Genomic DNA, 19,995 nt, shown 5'->3' on the forward strand with positions numbered 1-19,995 from the left:
AGACCACACTGTTTGCTGTATCATGGGTATTCCCTGACACCCTGCCCCAACCAAGTTGCAGCCCTGCCCAAGTTTGCAGCAGCTTTTCCATATGAATGGCCTGTCCTGGCTCAGGCTTCAGCCTTTGCTAAAATCTCTCTCAAACAAGCTTCAAGGAGGTGCCAGCATGCCCCAAGCTTATCAATAAAAGGCCCAACCCCAGCACTAGCACCAGCCTTCCTTACTTCCCAGCTGGGCCTTGCCTGGGTGCCGGGGTCCAGCCCCAGCGGGTCCAGGGGTCCCCAAAGGTGTGGACAGAGTCGGCGAAGAAGGAATGACATGGTGACAGCGTTCAGTTGATCAGCAGCCTAGCCAGGATCTCCAGCCAAGTTCTGGTCTCGATCTCCAGAGAGGTTCTGATTAGGATCTCCAGCCAGGTTCTGTGTCCATGGTCTCTTGCTAGGTTTTCCAGCCAGGTTCTCCAGGTTCTCCAGCCAGGTTCTGTAGCCATGTTCCCTCGCTAGGTTCTCCAGCCAGGTTCTGTCCAGGTTCTCCAGCCAGGTTCAGTCACCAGGTTCTAGTTAGGTTCTCTTGCCAATTTCTGTAGTCAGGTTCAGTCCAGGATCTTTTGCCATGTTCTCTCCAGCGAAGTTCTTCTGTCTCTAGAGAACGTTCTGTGTAGGTTCTGTGCCTAGGTTCTGTCTCTCTCTCTCTCTCTCTCTCTCCTAAGTTCTGTGTCTTGTTGTCTTGTTACAACTGTATTTATACCAGTTGATTCAATCCTATCAATCTCTATTACAAAGGTTAGGGCATTTCTTATCTCCATTCCAGGGAGTAAAGATCATGTAGCTTAAGCATGATTGTTTGTAGTGATTAACTACCCGCCTGGCACTTAGTTAAGGAGTTTCATCCCCTCCCTTACTTCAGGGAAAAATTCCTACCTGGGGAAACAACCTTTCTAGGAGAGGCATCCCCTCCCTGACTTCAGGGAAAAATTCCTACCTGGGGAAACAACCTTTCTCGGAGAGGTGACCTTGGTTAAAACACACAGCGCTAAGGGGAGCAAACATATTAAGAACAGTATGCCATATATGCCAGGTCCTTTGAAACAGCAAGGATGGACCGGCTCCCGGCAAATTCCCCCTTTTTTATTTTTTAAAAGCAGGCATTAAAAAGAAAAACCTGAAATGCTCTCTTGTATCCATTTTAAGAATAGGATTGGCGCTTTCCGCTATTACCTGAGTCCTGATCTATCACCCCAGGGAGAGCTTGCCAATCCTGCACTTTCCCGGGGTGGAAAGGCTGCAGTGGGGTTAAGGATAAGGCTCCTTGGGCCTACCTTCTCCCATGCCATTACATTTACCTTTCCTTCCTCAGAAAAGCATGGACATATTTCTTGTATAAAACGTTCTGTCTGACTGGGAGTAACCTTAATTCCTCTGCTAGCAAGCATATATGTTAAAAGATCAATACAGAGTCTTATTTCTTTAGACTCAGTATGGCACATCTTCTTAATCTAAAGATCAATACAGAGTCTTCTTTCTTTGGACTCAGTATGGCACATCTTCTCAATCTAAGTTCTGTACTATCCACCTTCTTACCCTACTTATCCTCTATCCAAGCCCAATACAAATAGAAAATAGCAGCCATATGTAGATCCCTCTATAGCTCCTGTTAGGTGGCCCCAGGCAGTGGCTGACTTTGCATCTCCCTGGAGGCCCTAGAGCCAGTGCGCCTGGTGGGCAGCTTCAGACCATAGCAGATTACAACTCTACGCATCCATAAGCGATGCATTCAAGGGGCAGACTCAGTGAGCACCAAAGCCCCACTGAAGCAAATCCTGCTCCATTGGGGTGTTTCCTGCACAGCAGCTCTCCCACTGTAGCTACAGCTGGTCCTCACAGCTAATTGACCTCCCAGAGTTGCCAAAAGCAGTTAAGGCTTAAATAAAAGACTGTGCACACAGCCCACACAGGGGTGCACCAAGAGTGCCCAGCTCAGAAGACTGGGGAGGCTGAGCCAATGGGCCCTACAAGATATCTACTACATAAGGCCACTCTACCAATTCCTGGAGACATAGAAACTCTACCTAATACATAGAAACAAACACAGAGAAGCAGCCAAAATGTGCAAAGAAACATGTCACAAATGAAAGTAAGCAAGCAAACTACTGGATACAGAATTTAAAACCATGGTTATAAGGTTGCTTAAGAATCTTCATGAGACTTTCAAAAATCTTAGTGAGAATGTCAAGGACATGAAAAAGGACCGGTCAGAAATAAAGCATACACTAACTGAAATAAGGAATAACTTACTGGGATTCAATAGTAGAGTAGAGGATTCCGAGAATCAAATCAAGGATTTGGAATATAAGGAAGCAAAAAACACCCAATCAGAAGAACAACAACAACAAAAAGAATCCAAAAATATGAAGATAGAGTAAGGAGCCTCTGGGACAGCATCAGGTGTTCCAACATTCGCATTACGGAGGTACCAGAAGAAGAAGAGAGAGAGCAGGATATTGAAAACCTAGTTGAAGAAATAATGACAGAAAACTTTGCCTACCTGGTGAAAGAAATAGACTTACAAGTCCAGGAAGCACAGAGAATCCCAAAAAAGAGGAATCCAAAGAGGCCTACACCAAGACACATAATTAAAATGTCAAGGGCTAAAGACAAAGAATTTTAAAAGCAGCAAGAGAAAAGCAGTTAGTCACCTACAAGGGAGCGCCCATACAACTTGTCAGCTGATTTCTCAGCAGAAACTTTGCAGGCCAGAAGGGAGTAGCAAGAAATATTCAGTGATGAATAGCAAGGAACTGCAATCAAGATTACTCTACCCAGCAAAGCTATCGTTTAGAATAGAAGGTCAGATAAAGATCTTCACAGACAAGAAAAAGCTAAAGGAATTCATCACCACCAAACCAGTATTACATGAAATGTTTAAGGGTATTCTTTAAGAAGAGGAAGAAGGAGAAGAAGAGGAAGAGATACAAATTATGAACAATAAAATGGCAACAAATATATATCAACAATAGAATCTAAAAATCAAAATAAATGAACAAGAAATCTGATGAACAAAATAAACTGGTGAGTAAAATAGAGTCAGAGGAAGCATTGGACAGACTGACGAATCTCAGAGGAAAAGGGGGGAGGGACGGTGGAGAGTGGTAGGAAGAGATTAACCAAATACCTTAACTATAGACACAGATAGTAAGGTGGTGAAGGGATGGGGCAGGAATTGGGTGAAGGGAGGCAAAGAGGGGAAAATAGGGGGGCATCTGTAATACTCTCAACAGTAAAGATTTTCTTTTTTTTAATTTTTAAAAAAATATATTTTATTGATTTTTCATAGAGTGGAAGGGAGAGGGATAGAAAGTTAGAAACATCAATGAGAGGGAATCATCGATCAGCTGCCTCCTGCATACTCCCCACTGGGGATGTGCCTGCAACCAAGGTACCTGCCCTTGATAGGAATCGAACCCAGGACCCTTCAGTCTGCAGGCCAACGCTCTATCCACTGAGCCAAACCGGTTAGGCCCAACAATAAAGATTTTAAAGAAATAAAATACGTAGATACACAAATTGTAGAATATTATTCAGTCATGTAAAAGGAAGGAGACCTGGCCGGTCTTGCTCAGTTAATTGGGTGACATCCTGTGCACCAGGAGGTTTCCTGTTCCATTTCCGGTCAGAGCACATGGCTGGGCTAGGTTTTCAATCCCAAGTAGGGGGTGTACAGGAAGCATCCTATCAGTGTTGCAGCCTCACATTGATGTTTCTTTCCAGAAACCAATAAAAACTATTCTTTAGCCTTGGCTGGTATTTCAGTGGTTAGAACACCAACCTGGGCACTGCAGGGTTGCGGGTTCAGTTCCCAGTCAAGGGCATGAACCTGGTTGCAGTTTGTTCTCTGCCCTGGTCATGCTGGATGCAACCAATCAATGTGTCTCTCTCACATTGGTGTGTGTTCTCTCTCTCTCTCTCCCCCCCCCCCCCCTCCGTCTTTTCTATTCTATCTAAAAGCAATGGAAAAATATCCTCAGGTGAAGAGTAATACAAAAACAAAACAAACAAAACTATTCTTAAAAAAAAAAAAAAGAAGGAAATTTTGATATATGCTACCAATATGAATGGACTTTGAAAACATTATACTAAGTGAAATGAGCCAAACATGTGGCTCAGTGGTTGAGTGTCAACCCATGAACCAGGAAGTCATGGTTAGATTTCAGGTCAGGGCATATGCCTGGGTTGCGAGCTTGGTCCCCTATAGAGGATGTGCAGGAAAGAGGCAGCCGATCAATGATTCTCTCTCATCATTGATGTTTCCCTCTCTCCTTCACCCTTCCTCTCTCTGTAACCAGTAACATATTAAGGAGAAAAAAAAAGAAATGAGCCAACCATAGAAGAAATAATGCAAGAATCCATTTACATAATTTGCCTAGAATAGGCTAATTCATAGAGACTGAAAATGGAATAGAATTTACCAGGGGCTGAGGAGGAGAGGATGGGGAGCTATTGTTTAATGTATACAGGATTTGCATTAAAGTTTTGGGTAAAGACAGTGATAGTGATTACACGACATTGTGAATGTATTTAATGTCATGGAATTATCCATGTTACATACAGCTAAAGTGATAAGTATTAGGTATGTTTTAACACAGTGAAAAATATCAGTGTTTTAAAATGTTAGGTATATTTGTGTGGATCTGTTTCTGCGTCCTCTCTCTGGTTACTGATCTATGTGTTTATCCACACTCCTGATTACTGTAGCTGTCTTTTAGGCCTTTATATTAGAGACAGTGAGTCCTCCCACTTTATTCATCTTTTTCAAAATGGAGCTGTTCTAGGGCCTGGGCCTGGCAGTTTTGGAGCTCCTCTCAGGCTCCCTTGTGTGAAAAATGGCACTATGGTTTACCCAGCTTCAGAGTCACCCTTGGCACCTGCCTTGTCCTCAGTCCCCTTATCAATGAGCCTTGCTTTTTCTTGGCAGACATAGCTCTGTCCTCCTCTCTTCATGTCCAACCTTCCTGACTACCTTCATCAGTTGCTGGAGCAGTGATGCGCTCTTGTCACGTGTCCTCACACCTCTCTGGCCCCCTTAGTTCCGTCCTCCACAGACAAGGCAGCTAGAGTTACGTCTTCCAAATGCAGGCCCTCTGGCTCACCCATGGCCTGGCTCCACCACACCCCTGTCCCTCCAGCCTGTGAGTCTCAGCTGAATTTCACATTTAATTTGTGTGATTTTTGACTCTAAGCCCCACAGGGCAAGGACCATGCTGCACCCCCTCCCCAGCCTGTGCAGCACATGGTGGACACGCATTGGACTTCTATTGGTGGAATCCATGAATGTGGGAAGGAAGCTGCATGCTGCTGGAGCTGATGACTGGAGGAGGAGTGTGTTGGGAAATGAGACCGAGAGGTGGCAAGAGCCTGGGGAACCTGGGGAGGAGGTAGCTTTAGCTGTGCTGGCCACAGTAAGTAAGGTGAGGGACATCAGGTTTACAAAGCTCTCCCTGCCCATGCAGAGAAATAGGCAAGAGATACTCAGCAGTAAAGGAATTCTGACTCTTATGAAGGATGTGCAGCTGCTAAGCAGAAAAAAAGCAGATGACAACTAGGCTGAGGGGACAACTTCACCTGTCTGACTGGCAAGGAGTTTGACAATCCCATGGGCTGTGAGGCCCTCACACTGGACAACTTGGCAGTGCTGAGCTTTGCCTGCAGTTTCACTTCTAGACATTTGACCCACGGGCACACCTGTGAAATGACATCTGTACGTGGTTGTCATTGCTGCACTGTTTGTAAGAGCTCAAGGCTGGAAACCACCGGTGGTGACTGGTTCAAGGCACCTTGGCCCTTCCATGCAGGGCTGCACTTTGCGGAGATCAAGGCATGGAAAGACTAAGAGATACTGTTTATATTTTTTCTATTAAGTTATAATAAGGTTTTTATTAATAAACAAAATAGATAAACTATAAATAACATAAGTAAATATAACATTTTAAAATAATATAAATTGTTAGTATACATGATGGAAAGTGAATAAAGCATAAAACATAGCATAACCAATTATTATAAAGGGAAGACCTACATAGCCCCTGCCTCCCCAGGCCCTCCCGCCCCAGTGGCAGCCCCTTCCCTGACTTTCAAAGCAGTCACGGCCTTGCTTTTCTCTTTGGTTTTACCCCCTCTGTATAGATCCCTAAACAGTGTATTTCATTTTGTAGGTTTCAGACTTTTTCTGGACAAAATCATAGGATGTGTTTTATGTCTCACTTCTTTTGTTAGCATCGTTTTGCTATTCGTGCACATGCAGCTATGGCCATTCCTTGTCACTCTTGTGTACTATTCCATGCAGCCAGTAGATCACACTTGATTATCCATTTCCTGTGGATGAGCATTTGCATTGTTTCCAGTCTCTGGCAGATTCAGATTGTGCTTCTTGAACCTTCCCATACCTGTCCCTGGAGCCCAAGGGCCAAATTTTGCGTGGTAGGCTCCTAGGGGAGCGCTGGCCAGGTCCCAAGTGTGTGTCTTCACCTTTACTAGATGCTGCCAAACTCCTCCTGGTGCCAGCAGCACAGGAGAACCAAGAAATGTTCTTGAAAAAAGCAGGTGCAGAATAATTATGTGGTATGCTGCCATTTAAAGAGTGTGTCAGTGTAAGTGTGTACCCACATACATACGTGCATTTGTAGGCTCTCTCAGAAAGGACAAAAAAGAGGTTGTTTCCGGGGCCAAGCTAGGACAGGGCAGGAGGCCATCCTGTCACTGCTTACCCTCTGGTGCCATTGGCTTTTGAACCATGTGTCTGCATTATAAAGAGACAGACACTGAGATGGAAAGAAAGAAAGGGCAGAGATGAAGCCCAAATGTGTCAGAATGTTAATAGTTGGGAATCTGAGCAGTAGATTTTATGGGGGTTCACTGGTTTAGTCTCTATTTTGAGGTATGTTTAAAAAGTTTATAATAAAATCTGTTCCAGTGTGAGAGGATCTTCGACGACCTCTCCTGGCCCCTGAGGCCTATCACCAGGAGAACCTCTTGTTTCCAATGAGACTTCTAGAGGCTTGATGCACCCTCCTTCCTCCCTTCCCCTTCTCTCCTCTGTGCCTCCCCTTAGAAACTCGCTCCCCTTTGCTGGCCACTACTCGCTTCCCCCACCAGAGCCCAAACCAGCCTATCCAGTTTGGGGAGGTTAGAGGAGCCGCCTCCCTTGGCTCATGTCTGGGTGGCTGCCTGACAGGTGCTCCACCCTGGTGGGGGAGGAGTGGCTTGGGATCTGGGACTTCTGGGGTCCCCTACCTACCCTGCTGTAGCCCTGGGAGCCTCTGGCTTACTGAACAGGTGATGGACAGGAGCGGGTTTGAGGGATTTCCAGGCCCTCCTGGTCTGAGTGATGGGAGTCCTGTGGGAGTTGGCCACTGTGGGGGAATGGGAATGACTCAGGTTTCTGTCCCCCTGTCTGCCTGGGCTGCTCACTGTTCTCACTGGGCTCACCAGCAACTGGGCATCTTTCCTGGACCCAGCCACCTACTCGAACCCGGTCCCTGTCACTCACAGGACCCTTCAGTGAGGAAGCCCAGAGCAGGGAGTTTTGTCTAGTTTGTTCATTGCTGAGTTCTCAGGGCCTTCAACCGGCCTGCCTGGTATGTGCTAAGAGCTCAGCCCATGTGTGAACCAGTGGGGGAGACAGACATTCAGAGACAGTGACAGCCGGGAGTGGTAGCACTGGGATAAGGCCCAGAGGGGGCACCTGACCCAGCCTAGCGTGCCAGGAGGGCATCCTGCAGGAGCAGCCTGTGGTAGGCTCCAAAGGGTGAACAGGGGTGAACCTAATAGCCGACCCCTGCCCCCAAGTCCTCCTTCATGGGTGAGACAGACAGAAACAAACAAATTTCACACCAGGAACTCTGACCTGGGCCAGCGAAGGCTTTGTAGAGGAAGCGAGATCTAAGGGCAACGGGTGTGAGGTAGGGCAGCACGGCCCCTTCTTAATCCCCCTTTCTGAGTGTCTTTTTCTCCTGTTCTGGAATGGGGGTTCTGAACAAGTTAGCCTGCTGCTCAGAAAAGCTGGTTTAGGGCACAGGCACTGGGACAGGTGGCAGGCGCCCAACTTCCCTGCCTCAGTTTCCTCTGATGTAAATGGGCCCGATAAAGTACTTGTCCATTGAGGGGAGCAGTGAGGTAAAATGACTGAATGTGTGTCAAGGCTAAGAGTAGAGCCACTTGTTTTCAGAAGGGTTAGTCACATCCTGGAAGACAGAGCCAGCATGGCACAGCCCTTTCTCTCTCCCCATTCCCACCATCCATATCTCCCAGCCCTACACCTAGAGATGGCGATGTGGGGGTTTCACCATGAACTGGATCTTCCCCTTCTGGTTAGGCTGCAAGTCTCAGGCCCGTCCTCATGCATGAGTGGGGCAGAGCTAGAGAGGCTACTTTCGTTGTCTTTTCTCTAAGCTCTTGCTGGACTCACAGCCTGGAAGTGGGGGGAGCAGAGAATACATCCAGCCCCAGATCTCCAGCCACCCCTCCATATCAGAGCCCCATCCCTCTGTCCTGCCCCCAGCCTGGATCATTGTTTCAAACCTAGCTGCCCGCCAGCTGCTCTTAGGCACTGTGCAGCACTGCTTGCTTCCCTAACGCCTGGCATCTAGCCTACCATGGGGAACGAGGTGGGGTTGTGGGGGTGCTAGTGGGGTACTGGCCCTCTGAAGCAAGGGCTGTGGTTGGAGTCTCCTCTGCCTGTGTCCCTGCCTAGCCCCTCCCTCTGCCGGACATTGTGGTGATGGTGATGTGGCCCAGGCTCTCCAGACTCAGCTCCGCCTCCCTCTGTCTCTCCCTCCCATTCTCCCCCTCCCTCCTCCTGTGGGCTGGAGCCACAGGGAGCTCAACTTCTGCCAGGGCAGGGCAGCGTCACCACCCACTGCCAGGGAGGCTGGGGCACAAAGCCCAGCCAGCTCTCCTTGGTGGGTGCGTGTGTTGGAGAGCCAGGGGAGCCCCTTTGGTACCCGCTCCCTGCTCTCCCAGCTGGAAGCCTCTGTCTGTGGCTCACCCAATGAGGGTGGCCCAGGACCCAGGGAAGAGGATGGTGGAGGTGAGCTGGCCCTGGCCTCAGGCAGGAGGGGAGGATAAGGAAGGGCTGCACTGGGTGTGAAGAGGGTAGTCCTGCTGCCTGGTCACCTGAGCCAGTGTGAGCATGTGATCAAGGGGCCACACCTTTACTGGGCCCAGGAGCAGGGTTCCTGTGTTGGTGGCAGGTGTCTTTGCTGGGCCTTACCACATGTCTCAGTTCAGGTCGCTGAGCATGTCAGTGGGAGCGCCTTCCTGGGGTCTGGTTTGCATGGGGTGGTTCTGAGGGGCTGTGCCTCTCTAGGTGACTGACCCTGGAGTTGGCCGTGGCTGTGCCTGGGTCTGCCATGGGGACTCATTGCATAGTGTGTGTGGATCTGGGCTTGTGTGGGTCTATGATCTAACTCTGTCCTGGGGAATGTTCCTGGTGTGTGTATGGGGTCCTGGGTCTGCCTTTCTAGGGAAGTCCAGCAGTTACGATCCATCTGTGGAATTGTGTGTGTGCATGCATGCGCCTGTGTTTCTGGCTGGTGGCCCAGGTCTGTATTGTGTGTGTCATTGACATGTGTCTGTGGGTCTCTTTCAGGAATGCCTGCACCTCTGGGATGTGTGTGGGTCTTTATAATGGTTTTGGAAGGGTCCTGAGTGCATGGGTGCTTCAGAGACCTGGCTGTGACTCTCCTAGTGTCTGACCCTTCCATGCTGAGAGCTTCCCCTGAGCCAGCCCCACTTTAAGACTGCTTCCCCCACCTTCTCCCATTGATGCCTCACATTTCCTTTGGACTTGCTCTATGGGTGCCCATATCCGAGAGGCAGGAGCTGAGGCTCAGGGTGTGATGTCCCTTCCCATGCTCAGGCTCTACAGCCGCTGCCTCTGTGGAGTTGGCATGACTGCTGCTGGCCCTGGCTGCTCAGGGAGTTTTCTGTACAACCATGGTGTGTGTTCCTGTGCGTCTGTGGTTGTGTAGCTGGATGTTTATGCTGAGTCTGTGATATGGTCTCTGTAGATGATTGTGCTTCTGTGTCCAGGATGTGTGTGTGTGTGTGTGTGTGTGTGTGTGTGTGTGTGTGTGTGTCAGGGAGTTGTATGGCAGGGGAGGGCTTGAGTTCCGGGGACCTGGGAGGGCTCCAGAGCCTCTTTTCTGCCTGTACCCTCTCCCTCCTTCCTGCCCTGCCTTAGGGAAGAATGAATGAAGTCTAATCTGATTTCCCCGTCCCTGCGGACTCACCCACACTCAGGTTTGCTGTGGCATTCATTCCTACCCTGGGCAACTCTGGGGGGAGAGGGATACCAACAGAGCCCTTTGTGTCTGTGCCCTCTTGTGCCTGGCCAGGAGGGCAGGGGTATTCGAAGCTGGGGCTGCCAGAGGAGCTAACTGGCCTCCCTTGAACCTCTGAGCACCAGCCTGGGCCCAGCTAGATAAAGGAAGTGGCATCTTTTCATTCAACCACAGTCAGAGCTGTGCTCTCTCCCCCCCGCCCCCCCCTCCCTTTGCTGGGCAGGGCTGGGCACACAGGGTGGCTGAGATGGCCCCAGACCCTGTCCTCTTGGAGGCTCCCAGTCCAGCGGGAGAGGCAGATGTGTCCTCAGACAGTGGCAGCCCATTACACTCTCCCACTCCAGCCCTAGAGAAAGTAAGACTTAACAGAGATAGTAAGACTGGCACATTTGCTCTGGCAGGAGAGGAACTTGCCCAGCACCCACTTTTATTTATTTGTCCCTGATTCATTCAACAGCAGCAGCAGCAGCAACAATGGCAGTAAGTATTAATAACAGCAGCTAACATGTAGTGAGGACCCATGGGTGCCATGCACTCTTTTAAATGTCATCTCATTCTATTGTCTAGACCAGCCGTGGGCAAACTATGGCCCGCGGGCCGGATCCGGCCCGTTTGAAATGAATAAAACTATTGAAAAAAAGACCATACCCTTTTATGTAATGATGTTTACTTTGAATTTATATTAGTTCACACAAACACTCCATCCATGCTTTTGTTCCGGCCCTCCGGTCCAGTTTAAGAACCCATTGTGACCCTCAAGTCAAAAAGTTTGCCCACCCCTGGTCTAGACATTCCTGGGACATAAGAGACTTGTTCCCCTCCGTTTGCAGATGAGGACATTGAGGCCCAGAGAGGTTGAGTCACTTGCTCAGAGACACACAGCTTGGCAGTGGTGGAGCTGGTATCTGAGCCTGGGCAGTCTGCTCTTAGCCACCAACTGCCTGCTGAGCCCTTGTACTGGCACAATCTGTATGAAGGCCTGGTGGGGGAGAATGGCACTGTGTCTGGCCAGAATTCAGAGAGCAGGGCTGCTTCTCACTCCCCAGGCTGCTGACTCCAGGCTCTGCTTCCCAAGACCAGGGTGAACCCAGATAGATCTATGTGCTTCTGTGAGCTTTCACCCGCTGGGGAGACTCATGGATTTCCAGCAGCATCCTCCACTCTATGACTTGCCTCTTGTCTGTAGCCCAAATATGCTGCCCCCTTCCTCAGATTTCCAGCTTAGGCCACATGGCTGGGGCAGGCCTCCCTGTGGTGGGGAGGACCTGGGATAGACTCCCAGTGGGTGCTTCTTGTGTTTGGGACACACACCTGGTTATTTACTAAATAGCCAGGTTCACTAGGACTTGGGCCCCAGTTCCTTCTCAGGCATCAGATCAGACTTCCAGACAGTGTGGGATGGGCCTTGGGGCTCCTATCTGCCCTCTGCCCCCAACACCCTTCCCTGCCTCTCCTCAGGGTCTGGACTCATCACACTGGCAAGAGCATCACTCCTTGTCCACTGATATTTACTGAGTGCCTACTGTGTGCTCGTGTCCTACTCTGGATGGCAGGGACACAGCAAGAACAAGACAGGCCCCTGCTCTCCGGGAGCCGACATTGTACTGAGGGGAGAGGTGATGCCAGGTAGTAATAAATGCCATGGAGAAATTGTGAGAGGGGGTCAGGGGAGGCCTCTCTGAGGCAGTTTTATTTACACTAAGACCTGAATGTCAAGAAAGGGTGAGCCATGCAGCTCTGGGCAGAGAAAATAGTAGATGCAAAGGCCCTAAGGCTGGAACAAGATTCCTATGTCTAAAACGAAAGAAGAGACACCAGTGTGGTTGGAGTAAAGTGAGGGGAGGAGACAAGGTCCTGAGGTTGGCAGGGCCCACTGGGCAGTGCCATGTTAAGTCACAGTTTGAGCCGAGGTGGAAGCCCTTGTCGAGTTTTATTTGTTTAACATTTTTTCAGATTCCCTCCTAACCAAGGCAGCCTTTCTGATCCTGATTCTGGTTATCACTAGTGAAATTGTCTCTGTTCTGGTTCTTATCCCTTAAACCTCTGGGGTCTGTTGTCTGGAATGGAGGCACTGGCTAGAGCCAGGGCCACTGGGAAGCAGGAGGCTGAGGAGGCATCAACAAGGCCTCTCTGTCAGAATGGTTGCTTCTGTGACCTGGTGCTGGGCAGCCCCGTGCAGTGACTTCCCCTCTCTGGGCCTGTTTTCCTGGTTTGGGAAACAGGAAGGAAGAGGACTCCATACCCACCCACCCAAGAACTATTTGGAAGGCTCATCGTGGCCGGATCTGCATGCCTGGCATAGGCTCAGGCCAGAGTCAGCATCGAAGCATGTCTCTGTCCTCTCTATCCACCCAGCTGCCTCTAAGGGGTGACCTGTTCTAGGTGCTGAGATCCGGTCATGACCAACCAAAATGTGGTTCCCACCTGTGTGGAGCCACAGGAGATAACAATAGACACACTCATGACCGTATAACATATTAGGTGATACTAAGGGCCAGCAGAGAGTGGACCAAGTGCCAGAATGTGCCAGGTGTTTGTGGGATGTGTTGATGGGCAAGACCAGACCATGCCCCTGCCCCCGGGGAGCTCACACTCCAGCTCAAGTTGTATCATTGGTCCTTGGCAAGTCCTACCAACTCGGCCTTTATAGCGAGCCTGGAACCTGCCCACTGCTTCCGCTTCCACCATCCCCATGTGGTCTCCCCCTGGACCCTCAAGCCTCCTCTTCCCCGGTTCCCTGCTCCAGTCCCAACTCCAGGGTCTGTGCTGCTCGCACAGCGCCAGGCCCTGTCTCTCCCCTGCCAGATCTTTCTGTGGCTCCATCTCACTCAGGAAAAAGCCAGTGTCCTCCCCCGTGGTTCACAAATTCCTACTCGATCTGCCCCCACGGCCTGCCTGCCCTCCTCTTTCATCTCGTGCTCCCTCGCTGCCCAGGCCCCAGCCACTTAGACTGACTTCTACTCTTTGTCCATGTCAGGCCTGTTCCTACCTCAGGACATCTGCCCTGGCTGTTCTTGCTGCCCAGTGCTCTTCCTCCAGGTACCCACATGGCTCCCCCTTCCCTCCCTATTTAGGTCCCTCCTCAAGTGTCACCTTCTCAGCAAGGCCCTCCCAGACCTCATTGAAAATTCTAACCTCCCCTTACCCTCCTGATCCATTTCATTTTCTTCTCATCACTTATCTGACTTATTAGCTGTTTTTCGGATTTATCTCATCTGTTTACAGTCTCCTTACCCCTAAACCGTGAGCTCTGTTGGGGCAGGGATGTTTCTGGCTGTTCAGGCCACTGCTGTCGGCCCTGCCTTGCCTGGTAGATATCAGCTCTCAGTAGACAGTGATGTTTGGATAGTGGGTTTGTGAGTGTCACGGGGTCATTGTGGGTAGAGTAGGTGTTTGACAAGGAGGGGGGCATGTGTCAGTCACAGGTATGTGAGAATTTCTTGGAGGAACTAGGTTCATGGGGCGAAGCTTGAGTGATTTGGATGGGGGACAGCAAGAGCTGAGGAAGGGTGCGGAGGTGGGAATGGCATGGGATGTTAAGAAGGGCAGTGAGGAGCTTGCTGTCAGCTAGAAGGTAAACTGGCTTTTCCCTCCATTGTCAGAACACAGCCCAGAGAGGTAGGCAGTAAACTGAGGTAGGGAGAGGTTTCCTGGAGCTGGTAGGTAAAGATCACGGCAGAAGGGTGAGCAGGAGCCAGTGGTGGAAGCCCTGAGTGCAGCTGGGGACAGTGAGCGCTTCATAGTCCCCTTCCTGGTTTGGGTTTCAGTTTGGTGAAGATGTTGTGATCCCAGTCACATCCCCTCTCTGCCCCTGGGCCTTTGGGTTCCAGCTGGGTCAGCTCCCTTCACTACCAGGGGAGCAGCTTTATACAGAGCCTGCAGCGGGGAGGGAGTAGGAGGTAAGGATTTTACACATGCGCACACACACCCAGACAGCTTTGTCACACAGTGGCTCTTGCTCTTCTGCCTGTTTCCTCTCATGAAAGGTCAGAGGGTAGAACAAGCCAGAGTGACTGGAAAAACTGAAGCTTTTGCTAGGACAGGTTGAAAACTGCCTGTTCCATATGAGAAATGATGTAATTGAAAAGATTTTTTAAAATTGAAACAAACATTTTAGAGTAGGATGCAAAAATGTGTCTGCATTCTTGGGATCAGACACTGGACTTCAGAGGGGTCTGTGTCCTGGCTGGTGGCTGCGGGCTTCATGCTGTCCTCTTCATTCTGTCTGAGCCCACTGGTTCACGCTCTGCCTCTGGGCTCCACGGCTTTCTCTGCCAGTTTCATAGTCTGCCTGTGCAGAGGCTGAGACACGAGAACAGGAAAGTAATGTAGTGGGTACAGATGAATCTGTGGGCCCAGCCATGTTGCAGGCATTGGGGTACAGTGGGGAGCAATTGAATGACAGGCCCTGCTCTCATGGAGCAGACATTCTAGTAGGTGAGACAGACACTGAAGAATTACACACACACACACACACACACACACAATGTATGGAAATGCAATGAGGGAAAAATAAAGCAGAGAAAGGGGGCATAGAGAGTGATAGGACAGGAACAGGGACATTTGAGCAGAGATGTGGGTGGAGGGAAGGAGAGAGAGCGCCATGTGCAAACCAGTGAGAAGTAAGTTCCAGCAGTTAGCAACCACCAGTGCAAAGGCCCTGAGGTGGGAGCGTTTCTAGGGTTTGAAGAATAGTGAGGAAGCCCATGTAGCTGGGGTAGAGTGAGCAAGGGGGTGTGAGGAAGGACAAAGGGGAGAAGTGATGGGCCTTGTGGGTTACAGGGAGGAGTCTTTGTGGGCCAAAGTAGGGTTTAAGGATGTTGACTCTGGAGTGAATAGGACTGTCTCCCAACTTCAGTTCTGCTGGATGCCCTTAGTGCAGGATTTCACTTTGTGAGCCTCAGTTTCCACATCTTCAAAATGGGCATGAGAATAACCACTTCACTGAGATTGTGAGCTCAGCATCAGCATCTGTGCAGGGTTGTGAGGTCCGCTGGTGTTGATGGGAGTGTAAATACTGGGGCTGGGCCTCAGCGAGCCACATGTGGTAGTAGGGAATGGCTTTCAGACACCTTTTCCGCTGCAGCCTGTCACACCAAAGGCCTGTGGGAAAGGGGATAAGGAATCACGGGGGAGGGGAGGCAGCTGCCCCACTTGTGCTGCCTCTTGCTCTCCCTGGGGGCCGGGGCCAGACAGGTCAGATAGGAAGTAGGGACCCTCCCCCTGAGAAAGGTTCAGGGCAGGAGAAGAAGGACAAGATCTTGGTGGGGAGAGGGGAGGAGGCCAGGACCTACCCCGAGATGATAATGATGATGATAATATCATGGCTGCAGCTGGCTAGTATACCTCAGTGGTTGAACACTGACCCATGAACCAAGAGTTCACTGATTCGGTTCCCGGTCAGGGCACATGCCCAGGTTGCAGGCTCAGTCCTCAACAGGGGGTGTACAGGAGGCAGCTGGACAATATTTCTCTTTCACCAGTGTTTCTATCTCTCTATCCATCTCCCTTTCTCTCTCTCTAAAAATCAATAAAAACATGTAAAAATTAATTTACAAAATAGCATGGCATGGTGTCCAACTCTCTGGGTTCAAAGCCTGGGTGCCTTGGACAAGGGGCTCATCTCTGAACCTCGGGGTCCCATCTGTGAATTGGGGATGATAAGAGTGCCTCTCTCAGAGGTTACTGTGAGGATGGAGTGGGATTAGGCACAGAGAGCATCAAGCAGGGCCCAGCACATAAGAATCTCCCAAGAGGCAGCTGCTGCTAATTTCGAAAACTGGGTTGGACAGGCCTGAAATCTCATGTCCACGCTGCTACTAAACTGTGTCACCTGGCGAGGGGGTATGTCCTCATCCTCTTTATGCCTTGTGTTTTATTGTCTTTTTTCACCTGTAACCGGGGTCAGGTCTGTAGCCTGGGTCAGGTGTGCAGATTAAATGAGGGACTCTGGCCCTAACCAGTTTGGCTCAGTAGATAGAACGTCGGCCTGTGGACTAAAGGGTCCCAGGTTCGATTCCAGTCAAGGGCATGTACCTGGGTTGCGAGCACATCCCCAGTAGGAGGTGTGCAGGAGGCAGCTGATCGATGTTTCTCTCTCATCGATGTTTCTAACTCTCTATCTCTCTCCCTTCCTCTCTGTAAAAAATCAATAAAATATATTTAAAAATAAATAAATGAGGGACTCTGGGTTGAGTGCTTAGAAGAGGGGCTAGAACCCAGCAGGTGCGCAGTAAGTATGGGCTGCCTCTCCAAAGGGCACACTTCCTTTCTGTGTGCAGTTCCTAGGGGCCTGGCCATCGTGCCTATGCTCTCTGTGACTCCTCATAGAACTCCGGGAGCTGTCACAGCCCACTTACAGGAGGAAACTGAGGCACAGAGTGGCTGAGCTGCCAGTGCAGGGCCACACAGTGAGCTCCCAAGGTGGGCTGGCTCTGCTGTTTCACGGGCACAGAAAACGAAGTGGCACAGTGTGTAGCAATAGAGCCCGGGTTTGGGCCCTGGGCTGACTGACTCCCAAGTTCCAAGCTTGTCTGGGAATCCCAGCATCCCCCATTCCTGGTGCAGGCCCCTACCTTCACGTTGCAGCTCCTGTCCTTTTTCTTCTGAGGCCCCCATAAGGTCAGGAGCTTGGGGATTTAGTGGGAAGGGGGGTGTGGTAAAGAGCCAGCTGTGCTTGGAGCTGCCCCAGGGTGGGGCTCCCGCCGCCTGATCATTATAAACATGGTCAGTTCCTCTGTTTGTCCTGCCCTCCATGTGGTGCCAGAGGGAAGGGGTGGCCCCAGGCAAATATCCGGAGGTGTGCCCCTCTACCCCCTTCCCCTGTGGGGTCACTGCCTACACTGTGCAGAGGTGGCTTGGCGGTTTATAGGTGGGTGTTCTGGGTTGGCTGCCCCATGTGCCAGGCTGCTGCCTGCCCACCCATCTGGATCCTGAGCTCCCTCTCCTCGGTTAGTAAGGGGTCATGTGGCTAACCCTCTCCTGTGAGGCCTAGGCTGGGAGATGGAGGATGTGCAGAGCAAAGAGTGAGAAAGGCCAAGGGGAAAAACGAGGCTAGGCCTGGGGCCAAAGGGGGTTACAGCTGGGAAGACAGTGCAGAGGTGATAGGATATAGGGCAAAGATTGGGGTGACAAAGCAGGGAAGATGGGAGAGGGTCGGGTGTAGGGTGTAGTGTGGGTCAGGGTCACCAATGGGAGTCTGGGAGGGAGGGCTGGTCAGTGTTCAGAGGCCTGGAATGGGGGTAGACTGAAGGGGCTCCTGGTTTGGTTGGGGCTATAGAAGGGGCTGAGGCAGAGGCAGAAGCAAAGAGGCCCCCTCCATGACCAGGGCTGTCCCACCCCATATCTAGACAGCTAGGGTCCCTGGAGCATGGAGGACAGTGCCCTTGGCTAGGGGAGCTCGGCCCAGATCTGATTCTGGCCACCTGCTGGCCAAGAGGCCCAGACCAGTTGAGACAGGTTAGCTGCTGGGTTCCTGCCCACCTCCCTCCACTGCCAAACCGGTTCTCCTAGAGGCTGCCCATTGATGGTCCTTCCTCTGAGCAAGGGGTGGCAGCCTATTTGGCCTCACCTTACAGAGCTGCTCCCACAGGAAAGGAGCAGCTCTCTCATGAGAGGAGAGCCAGGGGCTGAAGAGGCCACATCCCAGACATGCTTCTGAGCGTCCTCATAGGTCATAAGACTCACTGAGCTTGTGACTGACCCTGTGCCAGGCCCTGGGAAGCTAGCCATGAACCAGACAAAATCCCCACCTGGGTGTTTCCTCTCGTCCTTAGATATAAGCTCACAAGCACCTCCTCTGGGAATCCTCCCTTATTTCCACCCTGCCATTCCTCCATCTGGGCCCGGTGCTCCCTGACCCAGTCCCTGCCACTCTGGGCTGTCAGAAGCTGTCTCTGTCACTGCTGTGTCCCTAATACCAACCAGCACAGGCTGGGCACAAAGGAATGAGTTATTACTGAATGAGTGGGTGAATAAATGAATGGATGAGTAAATGAGACGTTTTGTTCCCGTTTTACAGATGAGTAACCCGAAGCCCCAAGAGGAGATGGCACCTGCCCAAGGGCACTTCTAGCACAGCCAGTGTCACACCAGGTCTGTGGGCTCCGGGGCTCGTGTGTGGGACAGGGGAGCCTGAGTCCCCCTCCCTCAGGCACTGCTAGAAGTAATCCTAACCATCAACATCGTAAATGAGGACAGGCCCTCCTTCTGTGCCCAGCTCTGTTTGTATTAACTCATTTAATTCTCGCAGCAGTCCTAAGGAGGTTGGTCTAAGCACAGAGAAGTGACGTCACTTACCCAAGGTCACACAGAGCAAGTGGCAGAGAGAGATTTACTCTCTGGGTATCTTGCTCCTTCCCATTATTTCTCTGGTCTCCCTGTGGGACTCCACCATCAGGTGTCTCCCCTTTGGCCCCTTTGGATTTTTGTTTGTTTGTTAATCCTCACCCAAGGATATTTTCCCATTGATTTTTAGAGAGAGTGGAAGGGAGGAGGAGAGACAGAAAGGGAGAAATACCATGTGAGAGAGACAGGGAGACACATCGATTGGTTGCCTCCTGCATATGCCCCAACCAGGGCTGGAGATCGAGCCCACAACCGAGGTATGTACCCTTGACCGGAATCAAACCTGGGACCCTTCAGTCCAGAGGCCTACCCTCTGTCCACTGAGCCAACTGGCTAGGGCTGTCTCCTTTGTTTGTTTTTAAATATATATATATACTTTTATTGATTTCAGAGAGGAAGGGAGAGGAGTGAGAGAGATAGAAACATCAGTGATGAGAGAGAATCATTGATCGGCTGCCTCCTGCATGTCCCCTACTGGGGATGGAGCCCACAACCTGGGTATGTGCTGTTGACTGGAATCGAACCCAGGACCCTTCAGTCCGCAGGCTGACGCTCTATAATGAGCCAAACCAGCCAGGTTTTTTCAATCAACTTTCATTTACACTGTGCCTGGTACTATTCTAAATACCTGACTGGAGACCCCACACCCTAAAAACAGGGACTGTGTTGTCTGTCAGTATCTGTTATGATGTGGGTCTTCCTAAATGTGTGATCTTGGTGAGGAGCTTCCCTCCTCTGAGCTGCAGTCTCCTCCTCCGTGGAGCAGTCAGGCTGCCTGGGCATGGTGAGGCTCAGTGACCATTTGTTGAACAAGTAACCAAAGGGGTGTAGTGTTCCTGGCCCAGAGTCTAGGCTGGGAAAGCATGATGGTTGTGACTAGGCCATCAGGAACGGGTCATGAGCACACTGTGTGCCAGACACTGTGCTACATGGGGGGGGGGGGGGGGGGGGACATGGGAGCCTGGGCAGATGAGACCTGGCCTACAGCACTGATGGAGTGATGGGCTGTAGACACTAAACTAGTAAACATAGGAATAAACAGCAGAATGTCTAGAAGTTAAACGTGCTATGAAGTGGGGCGTGGAGCGTGGGCCTCTTTTACTTGGGGTAGTCAGGAAAGGATTCACCAAGGACTCTGAGACCTGAAGGATGGGAGGGAGGGAGCCATGTATGGATACTGGGGAAGAGTATCCCATGAAGGGGACAGCCAGTGTGAAGGCCCTGAGGTTAAAACGCCAGTGTGAGCAAGGGGAGATACAAGTCGAGAGGTGATGGGGCAGGCCATGCGGGGTGGATCATAGGGACGACTTGGC

At 50.8% G+C, this 19,995-nt stretch overlaps 1 protein-coding gene across 3 annotated transcripts in view; it reads left to right on the top strand.

Annotated features, from left to right (window-relative positions):
- The window catches only part of PAK4 (p21 (RAC1) activated kinase 4), a 51,788-nt gene that overhangs the window by 21,735 nt on the left and 10,058 nt on the right, over positions 1-19,995 (top strand). For all 3 annotated transcript variants that reach the window (XM_081108227.1, XM_081108228.1, XM_081108226.1), the window contains exon 2: positions 18,357-18,430. The gene's annotated coding sequence lies outside the window, so the exon portion shown is untranslated. The remainder of the gene's footprint in view (positions 1-18,356; positions 18,431-19,995) is intronic.

Source organism: Myotis nattereri (assembly GCF_964212035.1).
Source record: "Myotis nattereri genome assembly, chromosome: 15".
NCBI lineage: Eukaryota > Metazoa > Chordata > Mammalia > Chiroptera > Vespertilionidae > Myotis > Myotis nattereri.